The sequence below is a fragment of the Anomaloglossus baeobatrachus genome, chromosome 4 (genome assembly GCF_048569485.1).
Source record: "Anomaloglossus baeobatrachus isolate aAnoBae1 chromosome 4, aAnoBae1.hap1, whole genome shotgun sequence".
Taxonomy (NCBI): Eukaryota; Metazoa; Chordata; class Amphibia; order Anura; family Aromobatidae; genus Anomaloglossus; species Anomaloglossus baeobatrachus.
The window spans coordinates 646,022,727-646,043,174 of NC_134356.1; the positions used below are offsets into that span (position 1 = coordinate 646,022,727).

Consider the following 20,448-nt stretch of genomic DNA (forward strand, 5'->3'; position numbering starts at 1 on the left):
TTTTTAGTGAAGGCAACACTCTTTTTTTTTTTTTTTTAAAACCCTATATGTTTTCTGCAACTCTGTGGAATATCCCATATTAATTAGCAAGCAGTTTTCTTAGTTTACTGGTTCAATTCCTGATAGGGGAGTGCCACTTTTTTCTGCAATAGTTCCTGCATTCAAAGGTCGACACATACCTTGCAGACAAAGTTAGTTTAGATTAAAATTGCTCTTTGCAGCGAAAAATGCTGACAACAAGAGCTTTTAGCCATTCATTCCATTCTGTTGCACAAAAAGCCATTTGAGCTCATATCGGAAATCATTCTTACCTTCGACTTCCAAATACTTGGTGTCAAGAGACTCAAACCCCTCAATATATTATTGTTGATTTTTGGTACTCAGTGGAAACAAATGTGGCTCTCTAGACAAGATGGAGACAAAATCTCCAAAGAAAAGTGCCACGTGTGAGAATCACAATCATGACCTTAAGAGTTTGAGATTGACGCGCCACCTATTGTGCTAACAAGGAAAGCTTCTGTTGCAAACGTGCAGAAGTTGCTTACTCAAAGAAATAAAGTTCTTTTTTTCCACATCATCGACTACACAGCACAACATTTCCCATATGGTCTAGCGGTTAGGATTCCTGGTTCTCACCCAGGCGGCCCGGGTTCGACTCCCGGTATGGGAATGCAAATTTTTCTGTGCTTGTTTCGACATTCAAAGGCCGACGCAATTGTTTGGCCATTGTGGCCTGTCATTTGACCTAAAATTTCCTTACTTATCCATAGAATATTGGAACTGAATGGTAAAGTTTCTAGGCTCTCCTGCCAAAGATAATGAGTAAACTACATACCGTCTGAGGAAAAAACTTACAATCTTCAGTATATTGAATTGACCTGTTAACTCCAGCTCAAATGAGGCAGGATTCAACTACTAAAATGAAAAACAGCTTTTTAGTGAAGGCAACACTCTTTTTTTTTTTTTTTTAAAACCCTATATGTTTTCTGCAACTCTGTGGAATATCCCATATTAATTAGCAAGCAGTTTTCTTAGTTTACTGGTTCAATTCCTGATAGGGGAGTGCCACTTTTTTCTGCAATAGTTCCTGCATTCAAAGGTCGACACATACCTTGCAGACAAAGTTAGTTTAGATTAAAATTGCTCTTTGCAGCGAAAAATGCTGACAACAAGAGCTTTTAGCCATTCATTCCATTCTGTTGCACAAAAAGCCATTTGAGCTCATATCGGAAATCATTCTTACCTTCGACTTCCAAATACTTGGTGTCAAGAGACTCAAACCCCTCAATATATTATTGTTGATTTTTGGTACTCAGTGGAAACAAATGTGGCTCTCTAGACAAGATGGAGACAAAATCTCCAAAGAAAAGTGCCACGTGTGAGAATCACAATCATGACCTTAAGAGTTTGAGATTGACGCGCCACCTATTGTGCTAACAAGGAAAGCTTCTGTTGCAAACGTGCAGAAGTTGCTTACTCAAAGAAATAAAGTTCTTTTTTTCCACATCATCGACTACACAGCACAACATTTCCCATATGGTCTAGCGGTTAGGATTCCTGGTTCTCACCCAGGCGGCCCGGGTTCGACTCCCGGTATGGGAATGCAAATTTTTCTGTGCTTGTTTCGACATTCAAAGGCCGACGCAATTGTTTGGCCATTGTGGCCTGTCATTTGACCTAAAATTTCCTTACTTATCCATAGAATATTGGAACTGAATGGTAAAGTTTCTAGGCTCTCCTGCCAAAGATAATGAGTAAACTACATACCGTCTGAGGAAAAAACTTACAATCTTCAGTATATTGAATTGACCTGTTAACTCCAGCTCAAATGAGGCAGGATTCAACTACTAAAATGAAAAACAGCTTTTTAGTGAAGGCAACACTCTTTTTTTTTTTTTTTTAAAACCCTATATGTTTTCTGCAACTCTGTGGAATATCCCATATTAATTAGCAAGCAGTTTTCTTAGTTTACTGGTTCAATTCCTGATAGGGGAGTGCCACTTTTTTCTGCAATAGTTCCTGCATTCAAAGGTCGACACATACCTTGCAGACAAAGTTAGTTTAGATTAAAATTGCTCTTTGCAGCGAAAAATGCTGACAACAAGAGCTTTTAGCCATTCATTCCATTCTGTTGCACAAAAAGCCATTTGAGCTCATATCGGAAATCATTCTTACCTTCGACTTCCAAATACTTGGTGTCAAGAGACTCAAACCCCTCAATATATTATTGTTGATTTTTGGTACTCAGTGGAAACAAATGTGGCTCTCTAGACAAGATGGAGACAAAATCTCCAAAGAAAAGTGCCACGTGTGAGAATCACAATCATGACCTTAAGAGTTTGAGATTGACGCGCCACCTATTGTGCTAACAAGGAAAGCTTCTGTTGCAAACGTGCAGAAGTTGCTTACTCAAAGAAATAAAGTTCTTTTTTTCCACATCATCGACTACACAGCACAACATTTCCCATATGGTCTAGCGGTTAGGATTCCTGGTTCTCACCCAGGCGGCCCGGGTTCGACTCCCGGTATGGGAATGCAAATTTTTCTGTGCTTGTTTCGACATTCAAAGGCCGACGCAATTGTTTGGCCATTGTGGCCTGTCATTTGACCTAAAATTTCCTTACTTATCCATAGAATATTGGAACTGAATGGTAAAGTTTCTAGGCTCTCCTGCCAAAGATAATGAGTAAACTACATACCGTCTGAGGAAAAAACTTACAATCTTCAGTATATTGAATTGACCTGTTAACTCCAGCTCAAATGAGGCAGGATTCAACTACTAAAATGAAAAACAGCTTTTTAGTGAAGGCAACACTCTTTTTTTTTTTTTTTTAAAACCCTATATGTTTTCTGCAACTCTGTGGAATATCCCATATTAATTAGCAAGCAGTTTTCTTAGTTTACTGGTTCAATTCCTGATAGGGGAGTGCCACTTTTTTCTGCAATAGTTCCTGCATTCAAAGGTCGACACATACCTTGCAGACAAAGTTAGTTTAGATTAAAATTGCTCTTTGCAGCGAAAAATTTCATTCCATTCTGTTGCACAAAAAGCCATTTGAGCTCATATCGGAAATCATTCTTACCTTCGACTTCCAAATACTTGGTGTCAAGAGACTCAAACCCCTCAATATATTATTGTTGATTTTTGGTACTCAGTGGAAACAAATGTGGCTCTCTAGACAAGATGGAGACAAAATCTCCAAAGAAAAGTGCCACGTGTGAGAATCACAATCATGACCTTAAGAGTTTGAGATTGACGCGCCACCTATTGTGCTAACAAGGAAAGCTTCTGTTGCAAACGTGCAGAAGTTGCTTACTCAAAGAAATAAAGTTCTTTTTTTCCACATCATCGACTACACAGCACAACATTTCCCATATGGTCTAGCGGTTAGGATTCCTGGTTCTCACCCAGGCGGCCCGGGTTCGACTCCCGGTATGGGAATGCAAATTTTTCTGTGCTTGTTTCGACATTCAAAGGCCGACGCAATTGTTTGGCCATTGTGGCCTGTCATTTGACCTAAAATTTCCTTACTTATCCATAGAATATTGGAACTGAATGGTAAAGTTTCTAGGCTCTCCTGCCAAAGATAATGAGTAAACTACATACCGTCTGAGGAAAAAACTTACAATCTTCAGTATATTGAATTGACCTGTTAACTCCAGCTCAAATGAGGCAGGATTCAACTACTAAAATGAAAAACAGCTTTTTAGTGAAGGCAACACTCTTTTTTTTTTTTTTTTAAAACCCTATATGTTTTCTGCAACTCTGTGGAATATCCCATATTAATTAGCAAGCAGTTTTCTTAGTTTACTGGTTCAATTCCTGATAGGGGAGTGCCACTTTTTTCTGCAATAGTTCCTGCATTCAAAGGTCGACACATACCTTGCAGACAAAGTTAGTTTAGATTAAAATTGCTCTTTGCAGCGAAAAATGCTGACAACAAGAGCTTTTAGCCATTCATTCCATTCTGTTGCACAAAAAGCCATTTGAGCTCATATCGGAAATCATTCTTACCTTCGACTTCCAAATACTTGGTGTCAAGAGACTCAAACCCCTCAATATATTATTGTTGATTTTTGGTACTCAGTGGAAACAAATGTGGCTCTCTAGACAAGATGGAGACAAAATCTCCAAAGAAAAGTGCCACGTGTGAGAATCACAATCATGACCTTAAGAGTTTGAGATTGACGCGCCACCTATTGTGCTAACAAGGAAAGCTTCTGTTGCAAACGTGCAGAAGTTGCTTACTCAAAGAAATAAAGTTCTTTTTTTCCACATCATCGACTACACAGCACAACATTTCCCATATGGTCTAGCGGTTAGGATTCCTGGTTCTCACCCAGGCGGCCCGGGTTCGACTCCCGGTATGGGAATGCAAATTTTTCTGTGCTTGTTTCGACATTCAAAGGCCGACGCAATTGTTTGGCCATTGTGGCCTGTCATTTGACCTAAAATTTCCTTACTTATCCATAGAATATTGGAACTGAATGGTAAAGTTTCTAGGCTCTCCTGCCAAAGATAATGAGTAAACTACATACCGTCTGAGGAAAAAACTTACAATCTTCAGTATATTGAATTGACCTGTTAACTCCAGCTCAAATGAGGCAGGATTCAACTACTAAAATGAAAAACAGCTTTTTAGTGAAGGCAACACTCTTTTTTTTTTTTTTTTAAAACCCTATATGTTTTCTGCAACTCTGTGGAATATCCCATATTAATTATCAAGCAGTTTTCTTAGTTTACTGGTTCAATTCCTGATAGGGGAGTGCCACTTTTTTCTGCAATAGTTCCTGCATTCAAAGGTCGACACATACCTTGCAGACAAAGTTAGTTTAGATTAAAATTGCTCTTTGCAGCGAAAAATGCTGACAACAAGAGCTTTTAGCCATTCATTCCATTCTGTTGCACAAAAAGCCATTTGAGCTCATATCGGAAATCATTCTTACCTTCGACTTCCAAATACTTGGTGTCAAGAGACTCAAACCCCTCAATATATTATTGTTGATTTTTGGTACTCAGTGGAAACAAATGTGGCTCTCTAGACAAGATGGAGACAAAATCTCCAAAGAAAAGTGCCACGTGTGAGAATCACAATCATGACCTTAAGAGTTTGAGATTGACGCGCCACCTATTGTGCTAACAAGGAAAGCTTCTGTTGCAAACGTGCAGAAGTTGCTTACTCAAAGAAATAAAGTTCTTTTTTTCCACATCATCGACTACACAGCACAACATTTCCCATATGGTCTAGCGGTTAGGATTCCTGGTTCTCACCCAGGCGGCCCGGGTTCGACTCCCGGTATGGGAATGCAAATTTTTCTGTGCTTGTTTCGACATTCAAAGGCCGACGCAATTGTTTGGCCATTGTGGCCTGTCATTTGACCTAAAATTTCCTTACTTATCCATAGAATATTGGAACTGAATGGTAAAGTTTCTAGGCTCTCCTGCCAAAGATAATGAGTAAACTACATACCGTCTGAGGAAAAAACTTACAATCTTCTGTATATTGAATTGACCTGTTAACTCCAGCTCAAATGAGGCAGGATTCAACTACTAAAATGAAAAACAGCTTTTTAGTGAAGGCAACACTCTTTTTTTTTTTTTTTTTTTTTTTAAAACCCTATATGTTTTCTGCAACTCTGTGGAATATCCCATATTAATTAGCAAGCAGTTTTCTTAGTTTACTGGTTCAATTCCTGATAGGGGAGTGCCACTTTTTTCTGCAATTGTTCCTGCATTCAAAGGTCGACACATACCTTGCAGACAAAGTTTGTTTAGATTAAAATTGCTCTTTGCAGCGAAAAATGCTGACAACAAGAGCTTTTAGCCATTCATTCCATTCTGTTGCACAAAAAGCCATTTGAGCTCATATCGGAAATCATTCTTACCTTCGACTTCCAAATACTTGGTGTCAAGAGACTCAAACCCCTCAATATATTATTGTTGATTTTTGGTACTCAGTGGAAACAAATGTGGCTCTCTAGACAAGATGGAGACAAAATCTCCAAAGAAAAGTGCCACGTGTGAGAATCACAATCATGACCTTAAGAGTTTGAGATTGACGCGCCACCTATTGTGCTAACAAGGAAAGCTTCTGTTGCAAACGTGCAGAAGTTGCTTACTCAAAGAAATAAAGTTCTTTTTTTCCACATCATCGACTACACAGCACAACATTTCCCATATGGTCTAGCGGTTAGGATTCCTGGTTCTCACCCAGGCGGCCCGGGTTCGACTCCCGGTATGGGAATGCAAATTTTTCTGTGCTTGTTTCGACATTCAAAGGCCGACGCAATTGTTTGGCCATTGTGGCCTGTCATTTGACCTAAAATTTCCTTACTTATCCATAGAATATTGGAACTGAATGGTAAAGTTTCTAGGCTCTCCTGCCAAAGATAATGAGTAAACTACATACCGTCTGAGGAAAAAACTTACAATCTTCAGTATATTGAATTGACCTGTTAACTCCAGCTCAAATGTGGCAGGATTCAACTACTAAAATGAAAAACAGCTTTTTAGTGAAGGCAACACTCTTTTTTTTTTTTTTTTTTTTTTTTTAAAACCCTATATGTTTTCTGCAACTCTGTGGAATATCCCATATTAATTAGCAAGCAGTTTTCTTAGTTTACTGGTTCAATTCCTGATAGGGGAGTGCCACTTTTTTCTGCAATTGTTCCTGCATTCAAAGGTCGACACATACCTTGCAGACAAAGTTTGTTTAGATTAAAATTGCTCTTTGCAGCGAAAAATGCTGACAACAAGAGCTTTTAGCCATTCATTCCATTCTGTTGCACAAAAAGCCATTTGAGCTCATATCGGAAATCATTCTTACCTTCGACTTCCAAATACTTGGTGTCAAGAGACTCAAACCCCTCAATATATTATTGTTGATTTTTGGTACTCAGTGGAAACAAATGTGGCTCTCTAGACAAGATGGAGACAAAATCTCCAAAGAAAAGTGCCACGTGTGAGAATCACAATCATGACCTTAAGAGTTTGAGATTGACGCGCCACCTATTGTGCTAACAAGGAAAGCTTCTGTTGCAAACGTGCAGAAGTTGCTTACTCAAAGAAATAAAGTTCTTTTTTTCCACATCATCGACTACACAGCACAACATTTCCCATATGGTCTAGCGGTTAGGATTCCAGGTTCTCACCCAGGCGGCCCGGGTTCGACTCCCGGTATGGGAATGCAAATTTTTCTGTGCTTGTTTCGACATTCAAAGGCCGACGCAATTGTTTGGCCATTGTGGCCTGTCATTTGACCTAAAATTTCCTTACTTATCCATAGAATATTGGAACTGAATGGTAAAGTTTCTAGGCTCTCCTGCCAAAGATAATGAGTAAACTACATACCGTCTGAGGAAAAAACTTACAATCTTCAGTATATTGAATTGACCTGTTAACTCCAGCTCAAATGAGGCAGGATTCAACTACTAAAATGAAAAACAGCTTTTTAGTGAAGGCAACACTCTTTTTTTTTTTTTTTTTTTTTTTAAAACCCTATATGTTTTCTGCAACTCTGTGGAATATCCCATATTAATTAGCAAGCAGTTTTCTTAGTTTACTGGTTCAATTCCTGATAGGGGAGTGCCACTTTTTTCTGCAATTGTTCCTGCATTCAAAGGTCGACACATACCTTGCAGACAAAGTTTGTTTAGATTAAAATTGCTCTTTGCAGCGAAAAATGCTGACAACAAGAGCTTTTAGCCATTCATTCCATTCTGTTGCACAAAAAGCCATTTGAGCTCATATCGGAAATCATTCTTACCTTCGACTTCCAAATACTTGGTGTCAAGAGACTCAAACCCCTCAATATATTATTGTTGATTTTTGGTACTCAGTGGAAACAAATGTGGCTCTCTAGACAAGATGGAGACAAAATCTCCAAAGAAAAGTGCCACGTGTGAGAATCACAATCATGACCTTAAGAGTTTGAGATTGACGCGCCACCTATTGTGCTAACAAGGAAAGCTTCTGTTGCAAACGTGCAGAAGTTGCTTACTCAAAGAAATAAAGTTCTTTTTTTCCACATCATCAACTACACAGCACAACATTTCCCATATGGTCTAGCGGTTAGGATTCCTGGTTCTCACCCAGGCCGCCCGGGTTCGACTCCCGGTATGGGAATGCAAATTTTTCTGTGCTTGTTTCGACATTCAAAGGCCGACGCAATTGGTTGGCCATTGTGGCCTGTCATTTGACCTAAAATTTCCTTACTTATCCATAGAATATTGGAACTGAATGGTAAAGTTTCTAGGCTCTCCTGCCAAAGATAATGAGTAAACTACATACCGTCTAAGGAAAAAAATTACAATCTTCAGTATATTGAATTGACCTGTTAACTCCAGCTCAAATGAGGCAGGATTCAACTACTAAAATGAAAAACAGCTTTTTAGGGAAGGCAACACTCTTTGTTTTTTTTTTTTTTTTTTTTTTAAAACCCTATATGTTTTCTGCAACTCTGTGGAATATCCCATATTAATTAGCAAGCAGTTTTCTTAGTTTACTGGTTCAATTCCTGATAGGGGAGTGCCACTTTTTTCTGCAATAGTTCCTGCATTCAAATTCGACACATACCTTGCAGACAAAGTTAGTTTAGATTAAAATTGCTCTTTGCAGCGAAAAATGCTGACAACAAGAGCTTTTAGCCATTCATTCCATTCTGTTGCACAAAAAGCCATTTGAGCTCATATCGGAAATCATTCTTACCTTCGACTTCCAAATACTTGGTGTCAAGAGACTCAAACCCCTCAATATATTATTGTTGATTTTTGGTACTCAGTGGAAACAAATGTGGCTCTCTAGACAAGATGGAGACAAAATCTCCAAAGAAAAGTGCCACGTGTGAGAATCACAATCATGACCTTAAGAGTTTGAGATTGACGCGCCACCTATTGTGCTAACAAGGAAAGCTTCTGTTGCAAACGTGCAGAAGTTGCTTACTCAAAGAAATAAAGTTCTTTTTTTCCACATCATCGACTACACAGCACAACATTTCCCATATGGTCTAGCGGTTAGGATTCCTGGTTCTCACCCAGGCGGCCCGGGTTCGACTCCCGGTATGGGAATGCAAATTTTTCTGTGCTTGTTTCGACATTCAAAGGCCGACGCAATTGTTTGGCCATTGTGGCCTGTCATTTGACCTAAAATTTCCTTACTTATCCATAGAATATTGGAACTGAATGGTAAAGTTTCTAGGCTCTCCTGCCAAAGATAATGAGTAAACTACATACCGTCTGAGGAAAAAACTTACAATCTTCAGTATATTGAATTGACCTGTTAACTCCAGCTCAAATGAGGCAGGATTCAACTACTAAAATGAAAAACAGCTTTTTAGTGAAGGCAACACTCTTTTTTTTTTTTTTTTTTTTTTTAAAACCCTATATGTTTTCTGCAACTCTGTGGAATATCCCATATTAATTAGCAAGCAGTTTTCTTAGTTTACTGGTTCAATTCCTGATAGGGGAGTGCCACTTTTTTCTGCAATAGTTCCTGCATTCAAAGGTCGACACATACCTTGCAGACAAAGTTAGTTTAGATTAAAATTGCTCTTTGCAGCGAAAAATGCTGACAACAAGAGCTTTTAGCCATTCATTCCATTCTGTTGCACAAAAAGCCATTTGAGCTCATATCGGAAATCATTCTTACCTTCGACTTCCAAATACTTGGTGTCAAGAGACTCAAACCCCTCAATATATTATTGTTGATTTTTGGTACTCAGTGGAAACAAATGTGGCTCTCTAGACAAGATGGAGACAAAATCTCCAAAGAAAAGTGCCACGTGTGAGAATCACAATCATGACCTTAAGAGTTTGAGATTGACGCGCCACCTATTGTGCTAACAAGGAAAGCTTCTGTTGCAAACGTGCAGAAGTTGCTTACTCAAAGAAATAAAGTTCTTTTTTTCCACATCATCGACTACACAGCACAACATTTCCCATATGGTCTAGCGGTTAGGATTCCTGGTTCTCACCCAGGCGGCCCGGGTTCGACTCCCGGTATGGGAATGCAAATTTTTCTGTGCTTGTTTCGACATTCAAAGGCCGACGCAATTGTTTGGCCATTGTGGCCTGTCATTTGACCTAAAATTTCCTTACTTATCCATAGAATATTGGAACTGAATGGTAAAGTTTCTAGGCTCTCCTGCCAAAGATAATGAGTAAACTACATACCGTCTGAGGAAAAAACTTACAATCTTCAGTATATTGAATTGACCTGTTAACTCCAGCTCAAATGAGGCAGGATTCAACTACTAAAATAAAAAACAGCTTTTTAGTGAAGGCAACACTCTTTTTTTTTTTTTTTTTTTTTTTAAAACCCTATATGTTTTCTGCAACTCTGTGGAATATCCCATATTAATTAGCAAGCAGTTTTCTTAGTTTACTGGTTCAATTCCTGATAGGGGAGTGCCACTTTTTTCTGCAATTGTTCCTGCATTCAAAGGTCGACACATACCTTGCAGACAAAGTTAGTTTAGATTAAAATTGCTCTTTGCAGCGAAAAATGCTGACAACAAGAGCTTTTAGCCATTCATTCCATTCTGTTGCACAAAAAGCCATTTGAGCTCATATCGGAAATCATTCTTACCTTCGACTTCCAAATACTTGGTGTCAAGAGACTCAAACCCCTCAATATATTATTGTTGATTTTTGGTACTCAGTGGAAACAAATGTGGCTCTCTAGACAAGATGGAGACAAAATCTCCAAAGAAAAGTGACACGTGTGAGAATCACAATCATGACCTTAAGAGTTTGAGATTGACGCGCCACCTATTGTGCTAGCAAGGAAAGCTTCTGTTGCAAACGTGCAGAAGTTGCTTACTCAAAGAAATAAAGTTCTTTTTTTCCACATCATCGACTACACAGCACAACATTTCCCATATGGTCTAGCGGTTAGGATTCCTGGTTCTCACCCAGGCGGCCCGGGTTCGACTCCCGGTATGGGAATGCAAATTTTTCTGTGCTTGTTTCGACATTCAAAGGCCGACGCAATTGTTTGGCCATTGTGGCCTGTCATTTGACCTAAAATTTCCTTACTTATCCATAGAATATTGGAACTGAATGGTAAAGTTTCTAGACTCTCCTGCCAAAGATAATGAGTAAACTACATACCGTCTGAGGAAAAAACTTACAATCTTCAGTATATTGAATTGACCTGTTAACTCCAGCTCAAATGAGGCAGGATTCAACTACTAAAATGAAAAACAGCTTTTTAGTGAAGGCAACACTCTTTTTTTTTTTTTTTTTTTTTTTAAAACCCTATATGTTTTCTGCAACTCTGTGGAATATCCCATATTAATTAGCAAGCAGTTTTCTTAGTTTACTGGTTCAATTCCTGATAGGGGAGTGCCACTTTTTTCTGCAATAGTTCCTGCATTCAAAGGTCGACACATACCTTGCAGACAAAGTTAGTTTAGATTAAAATTGCTCTTTGCAGCGAAAAATGCTGACAACAAGAGCTTTTAGCCATTCATTCCATTCTGTTGCACAAAAAGCCATTTGAGCTCATATCGGAAATCATTCTTACCTTCGACTTCCAAATACTTGGTGTCAAGAGACTCAAACCCCTCAATATATTATTGTTGATTTTTGGTACTCAGTGGAAACAAATGTGGCTCTCTAGACAAGATGGAGACAAAATCTCCAAAGAAAAGTGCCACGTGTGAGAATCACAATCATGACCTTAAGAGTTTGAGATTGACGCGCCACCTATTGTGCTAACAAGGAAAGCTTCTGTTGCAAACGTGCAGAAGTTGCTTACTCAAAGAAATAAAGTTCTTTTTTTCCACATCATCGACTACACAGCACAACATTTCCCATATGGTCTAGCGGTTAGGATTCCTGGTTCTCACCCAGGCGGCCCGGGTTCGACTCCCGGTATGGGAATGCAAATTTTTCTGTGCTTGTTTCGACATTCAAAGGCCGACGCAATTGTTTGGCCATTGTGGCCTGTCATTTGACCTAAAATTTCCTTACTTATCCATAGAATATTGGAACTGAATGGTAAAGTTTCTAGGCTCTCCTGCCAAAGATAATGAGTAAACTACATACCGTCTGAGGAAAAAACTTACAATCTTCAGTATATTGAATTGACCTGTTAACTCCAGCTCAAATGAGGCAGGATTCAACTACTAAAATGAAAAACAGCTTTTTAGTGAAGGCAACACTCTTTTTTTTTTTTTTTTTTTTTTAAAACCCTATATGTTTTCTGCAACTCTGTGGAATATCCCATATTAATTAGCAAGCAGTTTTCTTAGTTTACTGGTTCAATTCCTGATAGGGGAGTGCCACTTTTTTCTGCAATAGTTCCTGCATTCAAAGGTCGACACATACCTTGCAGACAAAGTTAGTTTAGATTAAAATTGCTCTTTGCAGCGAAAAATGCTGACAACAAGAGCTTTTAGCCATTCATTCCATTCTGTTGCACAAAAAGCCATTTGAGCTCATATCGGAAATCATTCTTACCTTCGACTTCCAAATACTTGGTGTCAAGAGACTCAAACCCCTCAATATATTATTGTTGATTTTTGGTACTCAGTGGAAACAAATGTGGCTCTCTAGACAAGATGGAGACAAAATCTCCAAAGAAAAGTGCCACGTGTGAGAATCACAATCATGACCTTAAGAGTTTGAGATTGACGCGCCACCTATTGTGCTAACAAGGAAAGCTTCTGTTGCAAACGTGCAGAAGTTGCTTACTCAAAGAAATAAAGTTCTTTTTTTCCACATCATCGACTACACAGCACAACATTTCCCATATGGTCTAGCGGTTAGGATTCCTGGTTCTCACCCAGGCGGCCCGGGTTCGACTCCCGGTATGGGAATGCAAATTTTTCTGTGCTTGTTTCGACATTCAAAGGCCGACGCAATTGTTTGGCCATTGTGGCCTGTCATTTGACCTAAAATTTCCTTACTTATCCATAGAATATTGGAACTGAATGGTAAAGTTTCTAGGCTCTCCTGCCAAAGATAATGAGTAAACTACATACCGTCTGAGGAAAAAACTTACAATCTTCAGTATATTGAATTGACCTGTTAACTCCAGCTCAAATGAGGCAGGATTCAACTACTAAAATGAAAAACAGCTTTTTAGTGAAGGCAACACTCTTTTTTTTTTTTTTTTTTTTTTTTTAAACCCTATATGTTTTCTGCAACTCTGTGGAATATCCCATATTAATTAGCAAGCAGTTTTCTTAGTTTACTGGTTCAATACCTGATAGGGGAGTGCCACTTTTTTCTGCAATTGTTCCTGCATTCAAATTCGACACATACCTTGCAGACAAAGTTAGTTTAGATTAAAATTGCTCTTTGCAGCGAAAAATGCTGACAACAAGAGCTTTTAGCCATTCATTCCATTCTGTTGCACAAAAAGCCATTTGAGCTCATATCGGAAATCATTCTTACCTTCGACTTCCAAATACTTGGTGTCAAGAGACTCAAACCCCTCAATATATTATTGTTGATTTTTGGTACTCAGTGGAAACAAATGTGGCTCTCTAGACAAGATGGAGACAAAATCTCCAAAGAAAAGTGCCACGTGTGAGAATCACAATCATGACCTTAAGAGTTTGAGATTGACGCGCCACCTATTGTGCTAACAAGGAAAGCTTCTGTTGCAAACGTGCAGAAGTTGCTTACTCAAAGAAATAAAGTTCTTTTTTTCCACATCATCGACTACACAGCACAACATTTCCCATATGGTCTAGCGGTTAGGAGTCCTGGTTCTCACCTAGGCGGCCCGGGTTCGACTCCCGGTATGGGAATGCAAATTTCTCTGTGCTTGTTTCGACATTCAAAGGCCGACGCAATTGGTTGGCCATTGTGGCCTGTCGTTTGACCTAAAATTTCTTTACTTATCCATAGAATATTGGAACTGAATGGTAAAGTTTCTAGGCTCTCCTGCCAAAGATAATGAGTAAACTACATACCGTCTGAGGAAAAAACTTACAATCTTCAGTATATTGAATTGACCTGTTAACTCCAGCTCAAATGAGGCAGGATTCAACTACTAAAATGAAAAACAGCTTTTTAGTGAAGGCAACACTCTTTTTTTTTTTTTTTTTTAAAACCCTATATGTTTTCTGCAACTCTGTGGAATATCCCATATTAATTAGCAAGCAGTTTTCTTAGTTTACTGGTTCAATTCCTGATAGGGGAGTGCCACTTTTTTCTGCAATAGTTCCTGCATTCAAAGGTCGACACATACCTTGCAGACAAAGTTAGTTTAGATTAAAATTGCTCTTTGCAGCGAAAAATGCTGACAACAAGAGCTTTTAGCCATTCATTCCATTCTGTTGCACAAAAAGCCATTTGAGCTCATATCGGAAATCATTCTTACCTTCGACTTCCAAATACTTGGTGTCAAGAGACTCAAACCCCTCAATATATTATTGTTGATTTTTGGTACTCAGTGGAAACAAATGTGGCTCTCTAGACAAGATGGAGACAAAATCTCCAAAGAAAAGTGCCACGTGTGAGAATCACAATCATGACCTTAAGAGTTTGAGATTGACGCGCCACCTATTGTGCTAACAAGGAAAGCTTCTGTTGCAAACGTGCAGAAGTTGCTTACTCAAAGAAATAAAGTTCTTTTTTTCCACATCATCGACTACACAGCACAACATTTCCCATATGGTCTAGCGGTTAGGAGTCCTGGTTCTCACCCAGGCGGCCCGGGTTCGACTCCCGGTATGGGAATGCAAATTTCTCTGTGCTTGTTTCGACATTCAAAGGCCGACGCAATTGGTTGGCCATTGTGGCCTGTCGTTTGACCTAAAATTTCTTTACTTATCCATAGAATATTGGAACTGAATGGTAAAGTTTCTAGGCTCTCCTGCCAAAGATAATGAGTAAACTACATACCGTCTGAGGAAAAAACTTACAATCTTCAGTATATTGAATTGACCTGTTAACTCCAGCTCAAATGAGGCAGGATTCAACTACTAAAATGAAAAACAGCTTTTTCGTGAAGGCAACACTCTTTTTTTTTTTTTTTAAACCCTATATGTTTTCTGCAACTCTGTGGAATATCCCATATTAATTAGCAAGCAGTTTTCTTAGTTTACTGGTTCAATTCCTGATAGGGGAGTGCCACTTTTTTCTGCAATAGTTCCTGCATTCAAAGGTCGACACATACCTTGCAGACAAAGTTAGTTTAGATTAAAATTGCTCTTTGCAGCGAAAAATGCTGACAACAAGAGCTTTTAGCCATTCATTCCATTCTGTTGCACAAAAAGCCATTTGAGCTCATATCGGAAATCATTCTTACCTTCGACTTCCAAATACTTGGTGTCAAGAGACTCAAACCCCTCAATATATTATTGTTGATTTTTGGTACTCAGTGGAAACAAATGTGGCTCTCTAGACAAGATGGAGACAAAATCTCCAAAGAAAAGTGCCACGTGTGAGAATCAAAATCATGACCTTAAGAGTTTGAGATTGACGCGCCACCTATTGTGCTAACAAGGAAAGCTTCTGTTGCAAACGTGCAGAAGTTGCTTACTCAAAGAAATAAAGTTCTTTTTTTCCACATCATCGACTACACAGCACAACATTTCCCATATGGTCTAGCGGTTAGGATTCCTGGTTCTCACCCAGGCGGCCCGGGTTCGACTCCCGGTATGGGAATGCAATTTTTTCTGTGCTTGTTTCGACATTCAAAGGCCGACGCAATTGGTTGGCCATTGTGGCCTGTCATTTGACCTAAAATTTCCTTACTTATTCATAGAATATTGGAACTGAATGGTAAAGTTTCTAGGCTCTCCTGCCAAAGATAATGAGTAAACTACATACCGTCTAAGGAAAAAACTTACAATCTTCAGTATATTGAATTGACCTGTTAACTCCAGCTCAAATGAGGCAGGATTCAACTACTAAAATGAAAAACAGCTTTTTAGTGAAGGCAACACTCTTTTTTTTTTTTTTTTTTTTTTTTTTTTAAACCCTATATGTTTTCTGCAACTCTGTGGAATATCCCATATTAATTAGCAAGCAGTTTTCTTAGTTTACTGGTTCAATTCCCGATAGGGGAGTGCCACTTTTTTCTGCAATAGTTCCTGCATTCAAAGGTCGACACATACCTTGCAGACAAAGTTAGTTTAGATTAAAATTGCTCTTTGCAGCAAAAAATGCTGACCACAAGAGCTTTTAGCCATTCATTCCATTCTTTTGCACAAAAAGCCATTTGAGCTCATATCGGAAATCATTCTTACCTTCGACTTCCAAATACTTGGTGTCAAGAGACTCAAACCCCTCAATATATTATTGTTGATTTTTGGTACTCAGTGGAAACAAATGTGGCTCTCTAGACAAGATGGAGACAAAATCTCCAAAGAAAAGTGCCACGTGTGAGAATCACAATCATGACCTTAAGAGTTTGAGATTGACGCGCCACCTATTGTGCTAACAAGGAAAGCTTCTGTTGCAAACGTGCAGAAGTTGCTTACTCAAAGAAATAAAGTTCTTTTTTTCCACATCATCGACTACACAGCACAACATTTCCCATATGGTCTAGCGGTTAGGATTCCTGGTTCTCACCCAGGCGGCCCGGGTTCGACTCCCGGTATGGGAATGCAAATTTTTCTGTGCTTGTTTCGACATTCAATTGTTTGGCCATTGTGGCCTGTCATTTGACCTAAAATTTCCTTACTTATCCATAGAATATTGGAACTGAATGGTAAAGTTTCTAGGCTCTCCTGCCAAAGATAATGAGTAAACTACATACCGTCTGAGGAAAAAACTTACAATCTTCAGTATATTGAATTGACCTGTTAACAAGAAAAATAACCTTATGACAGAGTATCAACATGGGTTTATGAGGGATCGATCCTGTCAAACTAATTTGATCAGCTTCTATGAAGAGGTAAGTTCAAGTCTGGACCAGGGAAATGCAGTGGATGTTGTGTATATGGACTTTTCAAAAGCTTTTGATACGGTGCCACACAAAAGGTTGGTACATAAAATGAGAATAATGGGGATAGGGGAAAATATGTGTAACTGGGTTAAAAACTGGCTAAGTGATAGGAAACAAAGGGTGGTTATTAATGGTACGTACTCGGACTGGGTCTCAGTTCATAGTGGGGTACCACAGGGGTCAGTATTGGGCCCACTTCTTTTCAACATATTTATAAATGACCTTGTTGGGGGCATGCGGAGTAGAATTTCAATATTTGCAGATGATACTAAACTCTGCAGGGTAATCAATACAGAGGAGGATAATTTTATATTACAGGGAGATTTATGTAAATTGGAGGATTGGGCTGAGAAGTGGCAATTGAAGTTTAATGTAGATAAATGTAAGGTCATGCACTTGGGTAGAGGAAATAACATTTATGATTATGTACTTAATCGTAGAACACTGGGTAAAACAGACACAGAAAAAGACTTGGGTGTATTGGTGGATGGTAAACTTCACTTTAGTGGACAGTGTCAGGCAGCTGCTGCCAGGGCTAATAAAATAATGGGATGTATTAAAAGAGGTATAAGTGTTCATGAAAAAAATATAGTTCTACCTCTGTACAAGTCACTAGTGCGACCACACTTAGAATACTGTGTACAATTCTGGTCACCGATATATAAGAAGGACATAGCTGAACTGGAGAGGGTGCAGAGAAGAGCCACCAAGATTATTAGAGGAATGGGTGGGCTGCAATACCAAGACAGGTTATTAAACTTGGGGTTATTTAGTTTGGAAAAACGAAGGCTTAGGGGGGATCTAATCACAATGTATAAATATATGAGGGGACAGTACAGAGACCTTTCCAAAGATCTTTTTACACCAAGGCCTGCGACTGGAACACGGGGGCATCCACTACGTCTTGAGGAAAGAAGGTTTAATCATAATCACAGACGAGGATTCTTTACTGTACGAGCAGTGAGACTATGGAACTCTCTGCCACATGATGTTGTAATGAGTGATTCACTACTAACATTTAAGCAGAGCCTGGACGCCTTTCTTGAAAAATGTAATATTACCAGTTATGTATATTAGATTTTATGACAGGGTATTGATCCAGGGAACTAGTCTGATTGCCGGATGTGGAGTCAGGAAGGAAATTTTTTCCCCATTGGAACTTGTTTGCCACATTGGGGTTTTTTTGCCTTCCTCTGGATCAACATGTTAGCCTACAGGTTGAACTAGATGGACTTAGAGTCTCCCTTCAACCTTAAAAACTATGATACTATGATACTATGAACTCCAGCTCAAATGAGGCAGGATTCAACTACTAAAATGAAAAACAGCTTTTTCGTGAAGGCAACACTCTTTTTTTTTTTTTTTTTTTTTTTTAAACCCTATATGTTTTCTGCAACTCTGTGGAATATCCCATATTAATTAGCAAGCAGTTTTCTTAGTTTACTGGTTTAATTCCCGATAGGGGAGTGCCACTTTTTTCTGCAATAGTTCCTGCATTCAAAGGTCGACACATACCTTGCAGACAAAGTTAGTTTAGATTAAAATTGCTCTTTGCAGCAAAAAATGCTGACCACAAGAGCTTTTAGCCATTCATTCCATTCTTTTGCACAAAAAGCCATTTGAGCTCATATCGGAAATCATTCTTACCTTCGACTTCCAAATACTTGGTGTCAAGAGACTCAAACCCCTCAATATATTATTGTTGATTTTTGGTACTCAGTGGAAACAAATGTGGCTCTCTAGACAAGATGGAGACAAAATCTCCAAAGAAAAGTGCCACGTGTGAGAATCACAATCATGACCTTAAGAGTTTGAGATTGACGCGCCACCTATTGTGCTAACAAGTAAAGCTTCTGTTGCAAACGTGCAGAAGTTGCTTACTCAAAGAAATAAAGTTCTTTTTTTCCACATCATCGACTACACAGCACAACATTTCCCATATGGTCTAGTGGTTAGGATTCCTGGTTCTCACCCAGGCGGCCCGGGTTCGACTCCCGGTATGGGAATGCAAATTTTTCTGTGCTTGTTTCGACATTCAAAGGCCGACGCAATTGTTTGGCCATTGTGGCCTGTCATTTGACCTAAAATTTCCTTACTTATCCATAGAATATTGGAACTGAATGGTAAAGTTTCTAGGCTCTCCTGCCAAAGATAATGAGTAAACTACATACCGTCTGAGGAAAAAAACTTACAATCTTCAGTATATTGAATTGACCTGTTAACTCCAGCTCAAATGAGGCAGGATTCAACTACTAAAATGAAAAACAGCTTTTTAGTGAAGGCAACACTCTTTTTTTTTTTTTTTTTTTTTTTTTTTAAAACCCTATATGTTTTCTGCAACTCTGTGGAATATCCCATATTAATTAGCAAGCAGTTTTCTTAGTTTACTGGTTCAATTCCTGATAGGGGAGTGCCACTTTTTTCTGCAATAGTTCCTGCATTCAAAGGTCGACACATACCTTGCAGACAAAGTTAGTTTAGATTAAAATTGCTCTTTGCAGCGAAAAATGCTGACAACAAGAGCTTTTAGCCATTCATTCCATTCTGTTGCACAAAAAGCCATTTGAGCTCATATCGGAAATCATTCTTACCTTCGACTTCCAAATACTTGGTGTCAAGAGACTCAAACCCCTCAATATATTATTGTTGATTTTTGGTACTCAGTGGAAACAAATGTGGCTCTCTAGACAAGATGGAGACAAAATCTCCAAAGAAAAGTGCCACGTGTGAGAATCACAATCATGACCTTAAGAGTTTGAGATTGACGCGCCACCTATTGTGCTAACAAGGAAAGCTTCTGTTGCAAACGTGCAGAAGTTGCTTACTCAAAGAAATAAAGTTCTTTTTTTCCACATCATCGACTACACAGCACAACATTTCCCATATGGTCTAGCGGTTAGGATTCCTGGTTCTCACCCAGGCGGCCCGGGTTCGACTCCCGGTATGGGAATGCAAATTTTTCTGTGCTTGTTTCGACATTCAAAGGCCGACGCAATTGGTTGGCCATTGTGGCCTGTCATTTGACCTAAAATTTCCTTACTTATCCATAGAATATTGGAACTGAATGGTAAAGTTTCTAGGCTCTCCTGCCAAAGATAATGAGTAAACTACATACCGTCTAAGGAAAAAACTTACAATCTTCAGTATATTGAATTGACCTGTTAACTCCAGCTCAAATGAGGCAGGATTCAACTACTAAAATGAAAAACAGCTTTTTAGTGAAGGCAACACTCTTTTTTTTTTTTTTTAAACCCTATATGTTTTCTGCAACTCTGTGGAATATCCCATATTAATTAGCAAGCAGTTTTCTTAGTTTACTGGTTCAATTCCTGATAGGGGAGTGCCACTTTTTTCTGCAATAGTTCCTGCATTCAAAGGTCGACACATACCTTGCAGACAAAGTTAGTTTAGATTAAAATTGCTCTTTGCAGCGAAAAATGCTGACAACAAGAGCTTTTAGCCATTCATTCCATTCTGTTGCACAAAAAGCCATTTGAGCTCATATCGGAAATCATTCTTACCTTCGACTTCCAAATACT

The 20,448-nt window shown here is 38.8% G+C and overlaps 16 non-coding genes across 16 annotated transcripts; all 16 read left to right on the forward strand.

Annotated features, from left to right (window-relative positions):
* The first annotated feature begins 598 nt into the window (after positions 1-598).
* On the forward strand, positions 599-670 carry TRNAE-CUC (transfer RNA glutamic acid (anticodon CUC)). The gene has a single exon. It is a non-coding gene; the product is annotated as a tRNA-Glu (tRNA).
* An 860-nt stretch (positions 671-1,530) lies between these two features.
* On the forward strand, positions 1,531-1,602 carry TRNAE-CUC (transfer RNA glutamic acid (anticodon CUC)). Its single transcript has one exon. It is a non-coding gene; the product is annotated as a tRNA-Glu (tRNA).
* An 860-nt stretch (positions 1,603-2,462) lies between these two features.
* On the forward strand, positions 2,463-2,534 carry TRNAE-CUC (transfer RNA glutamic acid (anticodon CUC)). Its single transcript has one exon. It is a non-coding gene; the product is annotated as a tRNA-Glu (tRNA).
* An 836-nt stretch (positions 2,535-3,370) lies between these two features.
* On the forward strand, positions 3,371-3,442 carry TRNAE-CUC (transfer RNA glutamic acid (anticodon CUC)). Its single transcript has one exon. It is a non-coding gene; the product is annotated as a tRNA-Glu (tRNA).
* An 860-nt stretch (positions 3,443-4,302) lies between these two features.
* TRNAE-CUC (transfer RNA glutamic acid (anticodon CUC)) lies at positions 4,303-4,374 on the forward strand. The gene has a single exon. It is a non-coding gene; the product is annotated as a tRNA-Glu (tRNA).
* An 860-nt stretch (positions 4,375-5,234) lies between these two features.
* Positions 5,235-5,306, forward strand: TRNAE-CUC (transfer RNA glutamic acid (anticodon CUC)). Its single transcript has one exon. It is a non-coding gene; the product is annotated as a tRNA-Glu (tRNA).
* An 867-nt stretch (positions 5,307-6,173) lies between these two features.
* Positions 6,174-6,245, forward strand: TRNAE-CUC (transfer RNA glutamic acid (anticodon CUC)). The gene has a single exon. It is a non-coding gene; the product is annotated as a tRNA-Glu (tRNA).
* A 2,749-nt stretch (positions 6,246-8,994) lies between these two features.
* TRNAE-CUC (transfer RNA glutamic acid (anticodon CUC)) lies at positions 8,995-9,066 on the forward strand. The gene has a single exon. It is a non-coding gene; the product is annotated as a tRNA-Glu (tRNA).
* An 867-nt stretch (positions 9,067-9,933) lies between these two features.
* Positions 9,934-10,005, forward strand: TRNAE-CUC (transfer RNA glutamic acid (anticodon CUC)). Its single transcript has one exon. It is a non-coding gene; the product is annotated as a tRNA-Glu (tRNA).
* An 867-nt stretch (positions 10,006-10,872) lies between these two features.
* Positions 10,873-10,944, forward strand: TRNAE-CUC (transfer RNA glutamic acid (anticodon CUC)). The gene has a single exon. It is a non-coding gene; the product is annotated as a tRNA-Glu (tRNA).
* Positions 10,945-11,811: 867 nt separating this feature from the next.
* TRNAE-CUC (transfer RNA glutamic acid (anticodon CUC)) lies at positions 11,812-11,883 on the forward strand. Its single transcript has one exon. It is a non-coding gene; the product is annotated as a tRNA-Glu (tRNA).
* An 866-nt stretch (positions 11,884-12,749) lies between these two features.
* TRNAE-CUC (transfer RNA glutamic acid (anticodon CUC)) lies at positions 12,750-12,821 on the forward strand. The gene has a single exon. It is a non-coding gene; the product is annotated as a tRNA-Glu (tRNA).
* A 2,731-nt stretch (positions 12,822-15,552) lies between these two features.
* On the forward strand, positions 15,553-15,624 carry TRNAE-CUC (transfer RNA glutamic acid (anticodon CUC)). The gene has a single exon. It is a non-coding gene; the product is annotated as a tRNA-Glu (tRNA).
* An 871-nt stretch (positions 15,625-16,495) lies between these two features.
* Positions 16,496-16,567, forward strand: TRNAE-CUC (transfer RNA glutamic acid (anticodon CUC)). The gene has a single exon. It is a non-coding gene; the product is annotated as a tRNA-Glu (tRNA).
* Positions 16,568-18,843: 2,276 nt separating this feature from the next.
* TRNAE-CUC (transfer RNA glutamic acid (anticodon CUC)) lies at positions 18,844-18,915 on the forward strand. Its single transcript has one exon. It is a non-coding gene; the product is annotated as a tRNA-Glu (tRNA).
* Positions 18,916-19,787: 872 nt separating this feature from the next.
* TRNAE-CUC (transfer RNA glutamic acid (anticodon CUC)) lies at positions 19,788-19,859 on the forward strand. Its single transcript has one exon. It is a non-coding gene; the product is annotated as a tRNA-Glu (tRNA).
* Positions 19,860-20,448: the final 589 nt, after the last annotated feature.